Here is a 19356-nt window from a genome sequence, read left to right as displayed (position 1 = left end):
TAATAATAGTGCACTTTTATTGAGCACATACAATATAACACCACAGTAAGCAATTCACAGGTGTTAACCCACATTTTCCTCAGGACAGCCTATTGGTTGACTTTCTATAACATACATTTTACAGATGAGAAAAATGAGGCATGGCAAGGTTAAGGGATTTATCCAAAGTCATGCAATCTTTCAGTGGCAAATCCAAGATTTAGATTTAGAAGCAACTGATTCTGATGACCCTGTTCTTTATGATCCTGCCATTCAATAATTTGTACATTTTTTTTTTGAGATGGGGTCTCACTCTATTGCCCAGGCTGAAGTGCAGTGGCGTGATCTCAGCTCACTGCAGCCTCCGCCTCCTGGGTTCAAGCAATTTTCTTGCCTCAGTCTCTCGAGTAGCTGGGATTACAGGCACACGCCACCACGCCTGGCTAATTTTTTGTATTTTTAGTAAAGACAGGGTTTCACCATGTTGGCCAGGCTGGTCTCAAACTCCTGACCTCAGGCAATCCTCCGTCTCGGCCTCCCAAAGTGCTGGGATTACAGTATGAGCCACCATGCCTGGCTGATTTATGCAATTTTACTTGATCCTCACAACTTTTTTTTTTTTTTTTTTTTTGAGACGAAGCCTTGCTCTGTCACCCAGGCTGGAGTGCAGTAGTACAATCTTGGCTCATGGCAGCCTTCACTTCCCGGGTTCAAGCGATTCTCCTGGCTCAGCTTCCCAAGTAGAGTAGCTGAGACTATAGGTGCGCACCAGCACACCTGGTTAATTTTTTGTAGTTTTAGTAGAGACAGGGTTTTGTCATGTTGGTCAGGCTGATCTCAAACTCCTGACCTCAAATGATCCGCCTGCCTTGGCCTCCCAAAGTCCTGGGATTACAGGCATGAGCCATCATGCCTGGCCACAACTAGTCTTTAAAAAGACATTATTATGACTGGCATTTTACAGATAGAGTAACTGAAATTCCAAGAAGTTATATGAGCTTGGAAAGAGCAGGATTAAGTCACTGACCCAGAGCTTCTGGATTCGGGTCCTCTGTTCTTGCCATTTTCTCTGGGGGTAGTGAGCTCAGGGCTGGGGAGGAAACACAAACAAGTGACATGGGCTGTGGAGGGAGCCTGGGGCACGCACTGTTGGAGAAAGCAGCCCCCACACTGCTCCAGTCATGGTACAGGGCCCACTCTGAGCCTTATCTTCTGATTTTCTTTCTTTCTTTTTTTTTTTTAGAGACAGGGTCTTGCACTGTTGCCCAGGCTGGAGTGCAGTGTTGTGATCATGGCTCACTGCATCCTTGAACTCCTGGGTTCAAATGATCCTCCTGCCTCAGCCTTGTTAGTACCTGGGATTACAGGCAGGCATCCCCACACCCAGTAACTTTTTTTTTTTTTTTTTGTAGACACAGGGTCTCTCTATATTGCCCAAGCTGGTCTCGAACTCCTGGCCTCAAGCAATCTTCCACCTCGACCTCCTAAAGCGCTGGGATTGCAGGTGTGAGCCACTTGACCTGACTGATTTTCTAAGAGAAACTGGGAGTTCAGGTTTTTTATGTAAAATTTCCCCATTTGGAAGCATTGCAAGTAACTGATGGTTTTGAAAAGAAAACACTCCATGTCTCCAGCAAATCTGTTTGTGTGGATTGTAGGTCGCCCACTGACAGACCTTGTACAACCAGTGCTCTCTCCGTACCTGAAACGCTTCTGATACAGGGAAAATTGCCTTTTCCCTGTTCTCTGAATAAAGCTGGATCCTCAAAATTCAGGAATGGATAAACGTTTCTGTTCTCAGGTATGTGCCCTGCATTACAGTTCTTTCTCCAAAGGCATTGTTACCCTTTGCCATTATGGCTCATGTCTCATTCTGCCATACTAACCCAGGTCCCATTGGTTGTTAAAGTATTAAAATACATTCAACCGCTTGGCAAATAGCTACTATCGGGACCCCCTTGAGTACTTTCCCATCCTGAGGCCCCAGACTCTCTTTAGAACCCTCAGATTTCCCACAATTGAGCTTGAAAATGGGGAAGCCTGACCCAGCCTGGGCCATGCAGATCACGCTGCAGAAAGCCTGCTGGGGCCCGTGCAAAGCACTCACTAAATATTTGGAATATCAGCCCTGATCCTATCGCTCAAGGACCATTTTCCCTCAGCTGGCTCCTTTCTAAGGTATTTAAGATCAGCCTTTCTCTGGTCTCCCCAACTCACCTCCTCCACCACCCCACCAGCCACTTACGTGCTTTTTTCTGCAGACTGGGCCAGAGCAAGGGCCCACATCTGCCCAGCTAAGCCTGTTTTCGCTACCTCTTACCCATGGGAGAAGTAGGAGGTGGGATTTTCATTCCTTAGGAGAGATTGTTCTCTGAGGCCTCTGTGCATTTGATGAGATCTTTCTCTGGGCAGAAAGCTGGGGACCCCTAAGGCAAAGTGCTCATTTTCAGGGAAATGGCAGGTGTGTGGGGATAGGGGAATTGGTTTCTCCAAATCCACACAGCATGGGGCGTGGGGTGGGGAGAGCTCCTTATCAGGAGAAATCATCCCTCCATGCAATGAGGAAGGGGCTTCAACTCTATCTTATAAGCCAGGAGTTGTTCATTTCTATTACTCTTCCTTTTGTGTCTGAAATATTTCGTCCTCATTTGGACAAATTGGAAAGAATGATGTAGATGGGAAAATCTCTCCCGGTACCTTCATCCCCTTAGGGAGAGACTCTGACGCTGGAACGGGGTTCAGGAAAATCAGTTTTGAAGCTGTATGAGGCCTGGCATGACAGACCAAGGGGGACGGGAGAGGGAAGGCAACTGTGTCAGGTGGCTGCAATTTATCTTCTAGCTGGGACACTCCCCGAGAATCATGGAATCAGATGTAATTTACTTATTCATTTGCCTACTATTTATTGTCCATTGCCTCCTGGTGGAATATAGAATTCACAAGGACAGGGATGAGTATCCGTTTTGTTTACTGCAAATGCCTAGAATAGCACCAACCACATAGCAGGCATTCAACAAATATTTAAGCAAATATATCCTTAGAACTATGTGAGGTTAGCCCATCAACTTCTTCTTTGTGCAGAAGTGGAAACTGAGGCCCGGAGAAGGGAAGGGATTTATCTGTAGCCTCACAGCCAGTTAGTGACAGAGCCTAGGCCTGAAGGGTCTGTTCCCGATAGAATATCAGTGAAGGCTTTCGTTACGACCCTCACAGCCTTTGCCATCTACCCCGTGTGCTCCAGTATTTGTTGTAACATTGGCCATCCTATTGGTATCTTCCAGGGTTCCATTTATTCTAGTTTCGTCCTGCAGGAAACTCTGCATGCAGGAAAAGGGGATCTACTGAGGGGCTGAGGGGCTCCACAACTTGCATCCTGCCTTTGTGAAATTCTTGGGGTTTCTGTTATGTTCAATTTGGGGTATCTATCTGCTACACACACACGCATGCACACACACACACACACACACACACACACACACACACACAGCCAAAGACATCATAGATGCTTTCAGAGGTGGTGGCAGTCATACTGAAAATATTGCCAGGTGCAGTGGCTCATGTCTGGAATCTCATTTTGGGAGGCTGAAGTGGGAGGATCACTTAAGGCCAGGAGTATGAGGCCAGACTGGGAAACAGGGGTTATGTGACTTTTCCAAGGTCATACATGAGGTCATACAGAGTCACGGCTTGGATGCAGGTTGGCTGCCACCAGAACTTCCTTGCCCAGTTTGCACTGCGATGATTCTATGGTGCTTTTTACCTAAGGGCTAAAGAAAATGAAACCATGGGTGTTTCAGATCCATTACCAACAATCTCAGAAGGCTTCCTGGAAGAGGAAAGACCAGCTAATTCCTGAGATAAGTGATGTGCTGCAGAAAGGAAAGGACGGACCCAGCTCTTTGTGTGCAGATTTGATACATTCATTACTTACCCTGTGAGTAGGCACAGGGCTGGGCACTTTCCCATAGTTTATTTTAATTTTCTGTGTATGGCGCTCTGAAGTGGAGAGTGTTCATCCCCATTGCACAGATGGGGAAACTGAGGAAGCCCCAAAGCACTGACATGGCTTGCCCAAGGTTACCTGACTGGTGAGGAACAGAGCTGAAATTCCAACCTCTGCCTGCTGACACTCAGGCAAGCCCTGGTCCACACCACATTCTTCTCTGTGGAATTTTCCCACTCTTCTGACCAACACTGGTGAAATTTCTGCAACCTTAAACAAGGAAGTGGCTGAAGTTTTGGGGGCTCAGTTCACTTCCCATTAAAGTGAGTCTATTGGACCAGGTGGTCTCCTGAAGAGAAAGCCCCTCCTCTCCCCAAACATCCTCCCGGTCTGTCCAAGTGGCTTTCATAAACTCTGTGGGACTCACTGCCCCTTTCCTTCCACCCCTGTCAGAAACCTAGACCACGGCTCTTTTAGGAATTACCTTCCTCAGTTGGACAACAAGCCCCATCTTTGCCCATACAGACCCATGCCCCAAGGCGAGGAAGAGACCACTCCTCCCACAAGCCCCCTGCCACCCTCGGCTTGCCAAGAACTCCCTAGACCTTGACCTGACCATCTCAGGCTCCTGGGGAATCAAAATCCTTAACTGTGTTTCTTTAAACTGATCATCAATTTCCCCTTTATGAAAATTAAGGCTGGATAGGAAATGCCTTGAAAAATACATCAAGGTGAGGCAAATGGCTTTTTGAGATTAATTCCAAGCACACACAGGTTTGGGGCAGACTTCATTTGATTCCCTCTCCAAACCTGGGACAGGGAGCCAGAAAATAGCAGGAGCCAAGGATCAGGCGGGAGATTTTCTGCTTCTCTGAGTAATCGCATCCCCCGTGGCTGCCCAGGAAGCCACATTCAGGGGTCCCCCCTGCCATCTCTCCTCATACACCCCCTTCTCCTTCCACACGACTCTCCTCAAAGGTATTTCCACTTAATTTTGTTTAGAAATTTGAAAAGCAAGTGAAAGTGCAGCATGATTATAGACTTTATTTAAAGGTTTGATTTAGGTTTCTCTCTGTTCTTATATCAAAGATAAAGTAGAAGTGGTGGTATCATGTTCAGGTAATGAGATTTTATATTAAAAAGAATAAATTAAGCTCATAAAGCCATCGGTGGAAGGGCCAGGTGGGGCTGATGCACTCACAGAGGGAACCTATGCATTTATGTAACAAGTACCCTCATCAGATTTGGGCTGGACTTTTAAGTCAAGGGCAGCCTTTTTACTGCCTTGTTTTTGCAGTTATCCCCATAGACCCTCAGGGATAAGATTCCAGGGTCCCAGGAATCAGAAACCACTGTGCAAATCCTCCCTTCACCACTTACTAGCTGTGTGACTGTGGACAAGTGGCTCAACCTCTCTGATCCTATCTTTTCTCTCCTCTAAAAGGGAGGTCATATTAGTATCCACCCAGACCTATCATAGCAATTGTAGGGGACAGTTCATGTGACGTATATATAGTCAAGCACTCAAAGAATGTTAGCCATGATAACTTTTTGAGTAGCAGTTTTCTTATCTGACAAATGGGGATATTGCTATTCATCTAAGAGAGATGTCGTTATGAGTAAGTGAAATAAGAATAAAGGTCTTTGTACAAAAAAGCCTATAACGATTATACCCTTACTTGTATAGTAATTACTGTTAATTCCATCCAGGCCCTGGGAAGAATCTCTCTCCCCATGTTTGTCAAGAGGGGCTGCATCTCCTGTCCAACACGCCGCACAGATGGAGGCTGGTGAAAATAGGAATTCTAACCTTCCTTCTGCCCTCTCCCCACTCCACGCCCTCCCCCGCTTCCTTCCTTGTGAGCAATAAAACAAAATACAAAGAACAGGAATCAAATAAAGACTCTGCAACCGAGCCGTCTGTGGTCATTTTAAAACAGATCCTTTTTGAAAAGCTGGGTGACATTTTCCTTTAACGCCTGATTTTTTTTTAATGCCGGCTGCATTTTTTAAGCACCCAGCCGGCTTGTAACTAGCCGAGGCAGTACAGTAGCTGCGCCGACTGTACCATTTGATCATTAATTTATCACAGTTCTAGCAGTTTGTCTGACAGGTGATAGCACTTTCATCTAATGAGCCCACAGCCAGGGTGGGGGCGCGGGTGCCCAGTCTGGCCAGCCTGCGGGGTAATGGCCATGCACACGCTCTCTACCGGACTGTTTTCATTCCAGGGACCATCCAAGGCCCAGAAAATAGCTGTCCAATGGGCTGGGGTCCTGCCATAGTAGGTGAGGCTGAGAAGGCCCCCCCAGTGGGCCAAGGATAAGAGAAAACTGTGGATGAAACTCCAGCCTGGGCCGGTGAGAATCACTGCATTACTCAGGATAGAGTTGGTTATGCTGCAGTAATAAATACATCCCCATCGCTGAATATCTGAGGCTTCCAGAAACAAAGTTGGATTTTCCCTTATGCAGCATGTCCCCTGCTCTAGGGATGTGTCTGTTTAACAGAGCTACCCCAGGGCCCTCTCACGGAGATGCCACCTCTTCGAGGTAGAGAGGAAAGCATGGCGCACTAGGGGCTATCTCAAAACTTCTGTCACATTTCATCGGCCAAAGCAACTCATATGGCCGTGCACAAGTTCAAATGGGCAAAGCGGCATCATCCCACCGTGTGCCCCTAAATGAGAAAACCAAGTATCTGTCAACAGCCCAGATGGCTACCATTGTCATAAATTCTGCTCATGGATCAGAATCCTGGATCACTGGATCAATCCACTTTTCTCCATTCTCTGCCTCTACTGTCATCCAAGCTGCCATCATCTCACCCTGATGACCTGTTCTCCCTACCAGGGCCACGCTTAGACCTGTTCTGGGACCTGGGCAATAGTGGGCCTTGTGCTTTTGAGTTCCTTTCTTGACAATTTTTTAGTCTAATCTCCTTCCCATGCCTGGGATCAGCGGGGGCCAGTAGTGACCCAGGACACCCTGAATCCAGACAGGAACTTAAATACCTATCTCCATTTCTCTCCCCTGAGGTGCTCTCTAACTCTCTGCCCCTGCCCATCGCTCACCAGGGTAGAACAGATGCCCCACAGAATTTCAAGACTCATGCCTATGGGGTTGTCCTAGGGCGCATGGTGTGGCAACAGTTCCAAGAGGGTGGCTTGGCAAATAGATCACTCATGCTGGCCACTGCGGTATTTCTTTCACAGGAGCTTGTGAGTTTCGGCTGCTTGAAAGGTGCTGACTCATTGATTTGGAGTGACTCAAATTGTTTATCTAGACAGGGGCCCTAAAAGAATATTTGCTTAGGATCCCACCTACCTAGGGGTGACCCTGTTTCCTTTTCCTGCCCTTGCCCTATTTAGATCTGTTCTCCCCCCAGCAGCAGAGAAAACTTCAAAAATCCTCCTGTGGATTCTCATCATGCTGGGAAGAAACTTCTAACACCTCGCAATGGTCTATGAGGCTGTTTCACACTGATCCTCACCCTGATGCTCTATGGAGTCAATTGGGGAGCTTTTGATACATGCTGTAGTCTGGGTCCCACCCTAGACCAATTACATCAGGATCTTCAGGGATGGGGCTGGAGTGAGCAGGTGATTCTAACGTATAGTACAGGATGAGAACTGTGGCCTCTGCAATCTGGCTTCTATTTATCTCTCATCTGATAACCATCGCTGCCTCATTTCTCATCCTTTTCTGCCCTTCCTCCATTTCCTCCAAAGTGCCAAGTTCTCCCCACTGCCCGAGGACACTTGCACTTTCCATTCCCTGTGCCTGGAATATTGTCCTTTCCCAGATGTTGACAAAAATTCTGTTCTCCTGCTGTTCAACTCTCAGCTCAAATGTTAATTTCATGAAAATGCTTTCTTGACTTTCTGATGTAGCCTCGCCCCTCCCCACCCCCATCCCATCATTTTCAAAGAAGGACTTAGTATCTCATCTTTTATTTATTACTTGGCGTTGTTTATTATATCTGGCATGTTTTCCTCCACTAGAATACATTTCATGAGGGCAGGTGCTTTGTTAGCTTTGTTCATCTCGTATTGTCATTTTCAATGCCTGACATCTTGCTCAATAAATAGTTACTAAGTGAGTCAATGTCAAAACTAATATTTATAGTGAATTCTTCTGAGGTTTGGTATCTTTGTTGATTATTTTCAGAGTTTAATTTTGGGTAAAGTTGGTCTCTCTTGAATAACTGGTAAGAGTGAATTTTCTTTGAACAGGTAATTGTCCAGATTGTGTAATTCTGGAATAATAAATTTAGCTCTGAGCTTCCTGGGATGCAAGGCAAAAAGGGTCAAATTAACCACAGAAACTATGTTAGTCCATGTGACTGGTATATTTGCCTCTTCCTTCTCCTTCCTCATGGTCTTTGATTTTCCATGTCTATTTTCACAGCATCTGATTACAAGCTGTCTCAAATCCTTTTTGGGAGCAGGCAGAGTATAAATAGCTAGGAACACAAACAACGGATTCGTATGTGTAATGCCTATTTTACAGACATGCAATACAAGTCCTGGGTCACACAGCCTGGGCAAGAACCCACGTCCCTTGAATTCCTCTGATTCATAGTAGAATCAGTTCATTTTCCTCTGATTCATAGCAGAAGGGCCATACCCTGTGTTTTGGTTTTGCTCCTGAAAGTCCTAACACAGTATTAGGGAATCTTATATTATTAGTACTTCTTTAAGAAAACTGAGACTCAAAGGGATTAAGTACCAGCCAAGGAAGTTAGGGACTGAAATACGCCACCATCCTTGCAGCATTTGACAAGGCTCTCAGAAAGGGTAGCTGGGAACCTCTGGGTATTGATTAGGAGGAATTATTGTCATCTCAGCAACGAGCTTGATTGTCTCCTGATAACTTACTATGCTCAGGGACGAGATGGTAGCTGCGACATTTGCATAGCTGGAAGAGGCACAGGCAGCCATTCTCTAATGATCTGCTCAATGGCCATAATTGCTTTCTATGAAAATTGTCACCGGATAGGTAAATGGCAAGGAGAGAGCAGGAAGTGACATCAATCTCTCGGCTCACTCAACATACTGATCTGACAGACGCACGTCCTGGCGCACAGGACTTTTTACTGAAAGAAGTAATTATGAGCTGAAAGCATCCCCCAGCTCCTCCAGGGCTGAAGAGTGAGCGGAAACAACACAATTAGAAGGTAGAAGAATTAGAAGCCAGGGACATGATGTTGTCAATAACAAAAATAACTCCTGCCAGTTATCGAATGCCTGCTATGTTCCAGGCATTACACACAGCACATCAGATGTGTTTTCTTATTTATAAATCTTCCCCCTTCAGAAGGCATTTTTGTTTCTACCTTACATCATGGGAAACTGAGGCTCAGAGAGCTTCCAATGACTTGCTGGAAGCTATGTCGCAACAAGAATGATTGACATGGCGCTTCCTGAGTGCCAGGGAGTATTCTAGTGTTTTCCATATGTAAACTCATTTACTCCTCACAGGATCCTGTGGGACAGGGTCTGTCATCAGCCTCCTTAGCAGGTGAAGAATCTGAGGTGTGAAGAGGTGAAGTGACCTGCGCAAAGTCCCAGAGTGGCCGTGCCCAGTTTTGAAGTCTGTGCTCTTAAGCCCTGGGTCTCCCCTTGGCTTAATAAATGCCCCCTGCAGGGTTTAACTCTGTCCTTCCCAGCTCCAAAGTCTCTACTCCTCTGTCCTGGGTCTCCCGGAAGAGAGTGCCCTTCCTCTCTCAAGGGCTTTCTACATAGTGGTTTATTCTGACTGGGGACCATTTTCCAGCCCATCCAATTGGTTCCTGAAGTGAGTGTGAACCTCAACTCTTTGTATGGTCCCTGGCTGGCAATGCTCAGGGGGCCCGGTGTCTATTGTATAACAAACATCCGAGGGGATATTATCATCAGAAGGTGGTGGCCCAGCCCTGGGACTCTGGGTCTGGCTGCTCAGTGGCACAGGGATCCGAGGAAGGGAGGGACAGGATGCCCTTCTGCACAGAACAGACCAAGCTGGGCCTCATGGCAGACCTGGGATCTGCTGCAGCTAAACTTGGTAATTCATTTGAGCAGCTGTATAGATTTCGTAATGCTGAAAACACAGCCCAGAAATGGGAATAGCTTGGCTCCTCTGAGAACATTACTCCTCTTCACTTAACACATATGCTGAGGCCAGGTGGGTCCCTGGAAGATGGATCAATGGAAGTCAAGAGGGCTGCCTTGGCCCCTCTCACCCAAGCCAACACCCTCGATGGTGGGGCCGGGCAATACAGCAGGCAAAGGCAATTTTACATTTCTCTGCAGCCTGCCCTGGAGACAGCCCCATTCCTGAGGTCAGTTGCCTCTGTTACGGGTATGGAAATGGACATCCTTCTTTAAAATGCCTCCAAAATCTAGGCTTATTCACACACAGAGCAACAGAGGTTGTGGGTGAAGACCCGCTTTAATGAGCAATGAAGAATAATTCATAATAGTTGATAATTAGCACATCGCTGCACAAGTTGCCCACCAAGCTTCTGGAAAACTGGTTTTGTTCTGAAGGCCGAATCTGCCCCCTGCAGTCTTGTGTACAGGCTTTGACCGACATGTCCATGTTCAAAGGCAGCACAAGAGGCAACTTCAGTGCAGTCCTTCCCCCCGGGACCCATGCGTTGCTCTTTCAGTTCTTCTTTCTCCAGACGTTCCTGACCTCATAATCCCAAGTTGGCATTAGCTCAAATGCATACGGTTTTACTGTCCCCTGACCATCCAGTCCAAAGAGCAAAGATGGTCAAGTGTAAATGGTGCTTTGGCCACAATAGTGGTTTTCAACCAGGCGGAGATTCTGCACCACCACCCCCAGGGGACATGTGCAATGTTTGGAGACATTTTTGGTTGTCACAACTGGGGGAAGGTGCTGCTGGCATTAATGAGGAGAGGCCAGGGATGCTGCTGGACCTCCTATAAAGAAGAGGGCAGCCTTGCACAGCAAAGAATGATCTGGTGCAAAGTGTCACTAGTGCTCACGTGGAGAAACCCTGGGCGATGCTGATTTGACAGGGTTTTTTTTGTGTGTATATTGTTTCTTTGCCGGTTGTTAAAGCCATTTTAGTTTTATGCAAGTCCTTTGTGCTCAGAAGAGGTTTGTAAATTCACAGGATCATGTTTGAGTTCCATATGAAACTTCCCTGTCTTGATCTTCATATACAGATGTTACCACTCAGTGCTGTCTAAAGCAGCCAGTGATGACCTTGATTGCTGGGTCTGTAAATGTAAACATTAACCATTGTTTGCTAATTGTCCTTCCTGGTTTAACACTAGCTGCTCTTGGGGGCTTCGGCCTACAAAATAAAGTTTCCTCATAAACCCTTGACCTATAGATCACAGGGAGGGGCAGTTTTTTTTTTAATCTTTATTTCTTTAAAGCTGTTTCAAAGACACAGCAAAATACAGAGAGATCTCATCTCTTGCTTACCTTTCCGCATACACAGCCTCCCCCATTATGGATACCTCCCACCAGCGTGGTGACATTTGTTACAATGGGTGAACCTACATTGACACATCATTGTTGCTCGAAGTCCAGAGTTTGAGAGACTTTTGAAACAGTGGCTTATTCTGATTGGTGACTATTTTCCAGCCCATCCAATTGGTTCCTGAAGTGAATGTGAACCTCAGCTCATACAGTCCCTGGTTGGCAATACTGAGGGTGTTCACTCCTGGTGTTGTATATTCTATGGGACTGGACAAATGTGTAATGACAAGTGACTACCATTATAGTATCACAAGGAGTAGCTTCATTGCCCTAAAACCTCCCTGTGCTCCCTCTATTCACCCCTCTTTTTCCCCAAATCCCTGGAAACCACTTATCTCTTCACTGTCTTTTTAGTTTAGTTTTCTTCAGATGTCATAGAGTTGGAATTGCACCTTACGTAGCAGATGCAAAATTTTAACCTCTGCTACATACGGTACAATGTACAGAACAGTAATGTGCCTGTGTTTTTATGTTGACTAATTTAACTTAAGATGCAGGCAAGTATTTCTTAAAATATTAAAAATAGAATAACTATATGATCCAGCAATTTCACTTCTGGATGTATATTCAATGGAATTGAAAGCAGAGACTCAAAGAGATCTTTGTACACCCATGTTCATAGCAGTGTTACTCACAGTAGCCAAGAGGTGGAAGCAATCCAAGTGACCATTGCCAGGTGAATGGATAAGCAAAACGTGGTCTATCCATACAATGGAATATTATTCAGCTTTAGAAAGGAAGGAAATCTTGACATCTGCTAGAGGATGGATGAACAGTGAAGACGTTATGCTAAGTGAAATAAACCAGTCACAGAAAGACAAATACTGTCTGACTCCAATTATATGAGGTATTTAGAGTAATCAAATTCATAGAGACAGACAGAGAATGGCGGTTACCAGGGCCTGGGGAAAGGGGAGATGGTGTGTTGTTGTTTAGACTGTGGTCCCAGCTACTTGGGAGGCTGAGGCAGGAGAATGGTGTGAACCCGGGAGGCGGAGCTTGCAGTGAGCCGAGATCGCACCACTGCACTCCAGCCTGGGCGACAGAGCATGGCTCCGTCTCAAAAAAAGAATATGAAAAAATTCTGGAGATTGGTTGTGCAATATGGTGAAAATACTTAATACTACAGAATTGCACACTTAGAAACTGTTCACAGGGTAAATTTTATGTTATGTATATTTGTTAGGTTGGTGTAAAAGTAATTGCGGTTTTTGCCATTTTTTTTAATGCCATTATTAGTTTTAATAATGGCAGAAAGAGATATTGATGATGGGGGAGGCTGTGTATGGGGAAAGGTAGGCAAGAGATGAGATTTGTCTGCATTTTGCTGTGTCCTTGAAACAGCTTCAAAGAAATAAAGATTTTTTAAAAATCTGCTGCTCCCTGTGGTCTACCCAAACAGGTCAGGGGCTTATGAGGAGACTTTGTTTTACAGGCCGAAGCCCCCCAGAGTAGCGAGTGTCAGGAACTAGGAAGTACAATTAGCAAACATTGTTTTTAATGGCCAAAACCGCAATTACTTTTGCACAGACCTAACTGAAATGGCTAAAATGATAAATTTCATGTTGTGTGTATTTTCCTACAATTAAAATGAAAAGATGCTGGCCAGCAGGATCCAGGCAGTGACAAGCAGGGACCCGGCAGGTTAGCGGAGGAGCCTGGAGCCACAGGAAGGGAATGGTGTTCCCGGAAGTGGGGCTGAGGGGAGCCCATTGGCTCAGAGCATCTTCAGCTGCCTCGGGAGAGTGCAGTCAGTTTCAGGGGCAGTACCTTCAATCTGAAGAGACATTTGGAGGCCAGCATCGCTTGAGCTGAGGAGGAGAAGCAGAGGAAGCGGGAAAAGAATCGAACTCCTCTGAAAGCCCCCAGCCATCTTCGTGGGGTGTTGCCTTTCTCCTAGAATCTAAGCCCCATTAAGGCCAGGACTCTGTGAGTCTGCTTACCATTCAATCACCAGACCTTGGAACAGTGTCTCAAACATAGTAGGTGCTCAATAAATATTTGTGCGATGATTACATAAAGTCTTACAACTGCAGCCCAAGTTATTTTCCAAAAAGTCATGTCTGAATGTGTCAGTCTCCTGTTCCCGAATATTCCACACTTCCTGTCATGGAAGGAAGAATGAAGTCTAGACGCCTTTGTGGAGCATTCGAGGCTTTTGGCATACTGAGCTTTCCGTACCAGCCGCATTTCATATTATATCCCCCTCCAGACTTTGCCATTTCCGAAGAATGCCCTGGACTTTCTCACCCATGTGACTTTGTTTCTTTTGCCACACAGTTTTCAGCATCTGTAAAATGCTAAAAGTCTTTGCCTCCTTCTAGGTGCAGTAGATTTGAGGCAGGGATAGAGTAGTATTTATGGGGGAAAAGGCACAGTCTCCTAAACCTTGCCCAATACTGCTTGACTCTGTGTACCTGATGGGGGGGGGGCAGTGGTGTGTGGTGGGAGTGACTGGCTTCTCAGACTAAGGCTACCAGAGTCCAACCCTTGCTGGGACCCATGGGGCATAGAAGGAGATTGAAATGGGCTGGTGAAGCGGGTATTGGTGGGAATCAGATCACGGCAGCCTTCCCAGAACTTCCCTCCTCGCACTCTGCCAGCACCGTGGTGCACAGACCCTGAGATGGGCATGGAGGGAAGTGAATGGAACTTTGAGTCATCCATGCCCTTAAGGGCAGGGCCTGGCTTCATTCGCAGTGGAAGCCCCTTGGCATCAGGCTGGTGTGGAGGCTCCTTAACAGACAGTGTGCTGCTAATCAGGGCAGCAAGGCACAGTTGTCAATAACGTGGGCTTAGATGTGAGTCACAGCCCATTTCAAATCCGGGTTGCTCCATCCTCCCTGCTCATGGATAAGTTCTATGCCTAACAATCAGTAGCATCTTTGCCAGATTCTTCACCTCTGACAATATTGTCCCAATATCAATTCCCCAAACAACCATGCCACTCCACCTAAAACCTGCAGCCCTCAGCGTGACTATCTTAGGCTTTTCAGTAGCAATAGAACTTGGCCTTATAACTAACAACCTTAAACTTAAGCACCCATCACGAACATTAAATTTCTCAAACATGTTAGGATTGTATCCAGTCACAATAAACCATGTAACCCCACATTCAAATCTACACACAAGTCAAAATCTAGCCTCCCTTCTACTAGAACTAATTTCCTCAGTCTGTCTGTGCCTCAGCTTGCCCATCTGTAAAGTAAGGATGACAATTGTACCCACCAAATTGAATTGATATGAGGATTCAAGTAGACAATGTAAGGAAAAGTATGGGGTTTTCGTCTTTTTTCACAGTGCGGGACACGTCTTACGAGATGTTGGATGTGCTTACTAATATTAATTTTCATGATTGATATAATAACAAAATAAATATTTGCATAGCATTTCAGGGAAAACAAAGAACGTGCACACGGGTTGCTAAATTAAGGAGCTGGGTGGGTTGGTGTCATTCTCCCATTTTACACAGGGAGGTGGGTGCGGGGCTAGCCCTGATTGGGCACCAACATGCCAGATGGACCGTGGTGATGCATCTGTTCGGATCCTCTCAGCCACAATGGCTTGGTGATACAAACATGTCCATTTTGCAGATACAAAAACTGAGGTCCAGGAAGGCTTGGGACTTACACTCAGCCAGTAAGTAGCAGAGTTGGGATAGAACTCCAGATGTGTCCCCGTGAAGCTGCTCTCTGTGCCATGAGGGTTACAGGCAGAGCGGGAGGCCTGAGGAAGTGTGAAAAGATGCCTTATGCCAGTGGAGGAGAAGTGGGTTCTTATCTTCTTTCCTCCTCCTCCCCTCCAGCAGGTGGACCTGGCAGCTGAGGCAGGGAGGCTATTGTGGCTGCAAGCGGGGGAGTGGGCTGAAGTTTCTCCCCTTAAGTGGGGGTGGCCTAGGCCCCCATCCTCCTGAGGAGTCGAGAGGCCGGGCCATCATGGGCCTTTTGTGCCCTACAGCCTCCTCTCCAGAGACCAAGAGGATACTTGATCCCAATTACAGAAAGTGGCTGGGTCAGCCGTCACTTCGCATGATCCGAGTACCTCAGATGGCAAATGACTAAAACCCAGACAGCGCTTGCCTGCGCTCTGCCTTGAGTCTGGGAGCCGGGGCCCTCCTGTGCCTCGGAGTAGAGGCTGGCTGGGCACAGTCACCTCTCCTTAGCCCCAGCACTGTAGACAGAGGGATCGCTTGGTGGGCCCAGAGCTTGGTGATCATGGGCAGAGGCTGAAAGTCATGGTCATGTCTACAGGACCGGGGAAAGGCCCAGCACATTGGCATCGAGGGGCAGCTTTGCCAAGTGACATGTCTTCCTAGGCACTGAGCCGGGCTGGGGATGTGGCAGTTGCAGGGAGCCTGGGATGTGGTGGCCCTGTCCTCAGCTTGGTCAGCCTGTCTTCTTTTTTAGGGTTCCCAGATCTGCTTTCTGTCCCCTCACCTGGGTCAGCTCCCAGGGCCAGCAAGGACCAAGCCTCTGACTTCTCAGACCCCTCCATTGCCGCTGGGCCTGGGAGACAGAAATACAAGTGGATGGGCTGCCAATCCCTTCAGTCTATGAAGAGTGTGCCTCACCTCTCCATCCCCGTGTCTCACCCTCGAGATGGGCTGTGCAAGTAGGCAACCCTGCAGGGCTTATGTGGAGTGGGAAGGTCTGGGGGCAAAGTGGAGGGCGGCTGAGTATGCAAGGCCAGAGGACCAGAGCCAGCTGAGTAATCCAGTGAGCCCTTGGGGGCAGATGACACCTGCCACCCCCTGGATCGTGCATGGCAGTCAGCCACAACACCCTTCTGTGTCCCAGCATATGTGGTTAAGTCCACTTCTGCACTGGGAGAACCAGCAGGGCCCTGGGAGTATCATCCCCATTTGATAGATGCAAAAACCACAGCTTAGGAAGAAACTTGTCTGGAGCTATACAGGGAGCTGGTGGTAGAGTGGCTCCCGGACCATGAAGCTGCCAAGCCCAGGCAGGGAGACAGTCCCTCTGCCTCTGGCTTGGTCTCTTTGCTTCCATGCATACCAGACTGCCCCTTGCTCCCAGCTCCTGCACCCTCGGCTACCTTTTGTTCCAAGGTCATGATTAATGCTCATGTTCTCTCTGACCGCTGGCCACAGGCTGTGCCAATTTCATGAAAAGGCACAACATTAGGGTCTTTTATTTGGGTATTAAGAAAAGGTGGGTGGAGTCATTTTGGGAGTGAGTTCTCCATAGGTGGGGAAATGCCAGGGCACCCAGGTAGCCTGGACAGCGCCTTTGTGCAGATCAATTGAGACACACCTTTCTCAGGGCAGCTCACATACCAGGCATCACACTGGGAGAGTGGTGTGGAGGCTGAATTTATTCCCCCATTACGGTTGTTAGGAATGCTCTTGTGTAGTGAACAACCTGTATAACTGTGCACAGTTGCCCAGAGGATCACAGTGCTCCAGAGCTGGGAAAGCTTAGCTTTGTCACCCTCTGTATCCTTAGATCTTTATTATCTCTACTCCAAGGTTCCCTAGGTATGACACTGTCAAGGGGTGCTGGATTAAAGCAGATTTTCTGCAATTGGAGAGGTAGAAATCACCTCCTCATGACTGAGGCAGGGCACTGGGGCCCAGAGAGAGCCACAGTCTACCCACAGCCACCCAGGGCTTGCACTCTGCAGTGTCACCCACCATACACAGGCCCAGCCTTGCATTTCCCTTTCAAGGAAAGCTTGGATGAAGAAATAACAGGAGGGGGCTCTTTCCTTCCGTGCCCTGCAAAATCAGGTTTTGATTATGGTTTATTGCAATGCTGCATTCCATTCAGAGCTTTTCAGAAGAACATTTCCAATTCCTTGGTTAAAAATAGGCACCAGCTGAGGTCTCCTTCGTCCCCCCCACCCACATGGTGGAAGGAGCACTCATCTCTGCCACGTCTCAGAGTTTGTGAACTTGGACAAGTTATGTAGCCTTCCAGAGGCACAGCTGGAGCAGCTGCAGGATGGAGATGCAGATGTGCCGCCCTTCTTTGGGTTTGAGAGGGTGAGATGAGACCATGGAGATAAATAAGTTTACGTGATTGGGACACAGAAGGGGCTGCAGGGCTTCAGTGTGTGCCATGACTTTGACTCCAAAGGTGGTGGTCTAGCAATTTGTCCCAATATCTTAATTTTTTTTTTTCTAAGTTTCTAAAGTTTTAATTACTATGAGTATTTCCTTGGTGTCAATATTTATAGGGTCCTTGTGATGCTTTGATTTAGGCATACAGTGCATAACATTCAAATCAGGGTAATTGGGGCATCCATCACCTCAAGCATCTTTTTTTTTTTTTTTTTTTTTTTTTTTGCGTTAGGAGAATTACAACTCTACTCTTTTAGTTATTCTAAAATATACAATAAATTATTGTTGACCATAGCCACCCTGTTGTGCTACCAAATACTAGATCTTGGCTGGCCACGGTGGCTTACGCCCGTAATCACAGCACTTTGGGAGGCCAAGGTGGGCAGATCACTTGAGGTCAGGAGTTCGAGACCAGCCTGGCTAACATAGCAAAACTCCATCACTACTAAAAATACAAAAATTAGCCTGGTGTGGTGGTACACACCTGTAATCCCAGCTACTCCGGAGGCTGAGACACAAGAATCACTTGAATCTGGGAGGCGGATGTTGCAGTGAGCTGAGATAGCGCCACCGCACTCCAGCCTGGGTGACAGAGCAAGACTCAGTCTACAAAACTCCAAAAAACTTGATCTCATTCATTCAATCTAACTGTACTTTTATCATCCCCACTTTATCCCCGTCTCCCCATTACCCTTCCCAGTCTCTGGTAACCATCATTCTACTCCTTAACTCTATGAGTTTAATTGCTTCAATTTCAATATCTTTATCATCTTGAAAAAATAAAAGTGGACTGAGGATCATGGATTCAGGAAGACATTTTTGGATCATTTCCTCCTTCAGGAGGACCTCCAAGATTAGCATGATAAGTTTGCCATCAATTGTTACCCTCTGTCTGGAAGAGTGCATTTTCTTTGTTCCAACATAGCACTATCCAGTAGAAATATAAATGTTGAGTCGTTTATATAATTTTAAATTCTCTACTAGCCACATTTTGTAAAAAGTAAAGTGAAATCTGGCAAAATTAATTTAATAATAAATTTTATTTAACTCATTATGTCCAGAATATTATTTCAACATGCAATCAACATAAAAATGTTAATGTGATATTTTACATTCTTTTTTTTTCATATTTTCTTCCAATTCAGTGTGTATTTTACAATTATACATTTTCATTTGAACCAACTGCATTTCAAGTGCTCAGTAGCCACAGGTGGCTAGCAGCTACCCTGGACATTACAGTTCTGACACATCCCCTTCTTTGTCTTGCTGGAGGACTTCCAGCAAATCACCCTCTTCTCTGGGCCATCACCACCCCATCTGTATAAGGGAACTGGGCTAGACTAAGGAGAGCAGATCTTTGGCGCACTCACTGCTTCCCCCTCTTTGTGTGCCTGTGGCAGACATCAATAATGGAGAGCCTATCACTCAGGTTAGTCTTTCTGAGTCTGGACCCGGCCTGTGCATCTCCTTATCCCAGCAGACATTAGCATATGATTGTAGTAGCAAACCAATGGACTCCCTGCCACACTGAATCTTGATGTTCTCATGGGCTTGTGGCTTTCTGACATCTGAAGACTCAGACTCTGGGTTTTTGCCACTCTGTTTCTTTCATGTCTACAAACCTGCCTCCTGTCTCCTCTCAGGTTTCGTTTAATTCACCTACCTTCTGTTTATTCTCACCAATTTCCAACGCTTTTTTTTTTTTTTCCAGCTCACTCTTGTCCTACTAGAGTCTCAGGGCCAGAGCTGCACACCAGGCTGAGAGGTGAAGTCAGTTGTGAGCTGCAACCCATGACCCTGTAGGCATCTTCTTCCACTGGGCCCGGGACATGCTAGGTCTGGCTCTCAGGCCT

Source organism: Macaca thibetana, chromosome 20 (genome assembly GCF_024542745.1).
Source record: "Macaca thibetana thibetana isolate TM-01 chromosome 20, ASM2454274v1, whole genome shotgun sequence".
In the NCBI taxonomy this organism is placed as follows: domain Eukaryota; kingdom Metazoa; phylum Chordata; class Mammalia; order Primates; family Cercopithecidae; genus Macaca; species Macaca thibetana.
This window is presented reverse-complemented; position numbering follows the sequence as displayed.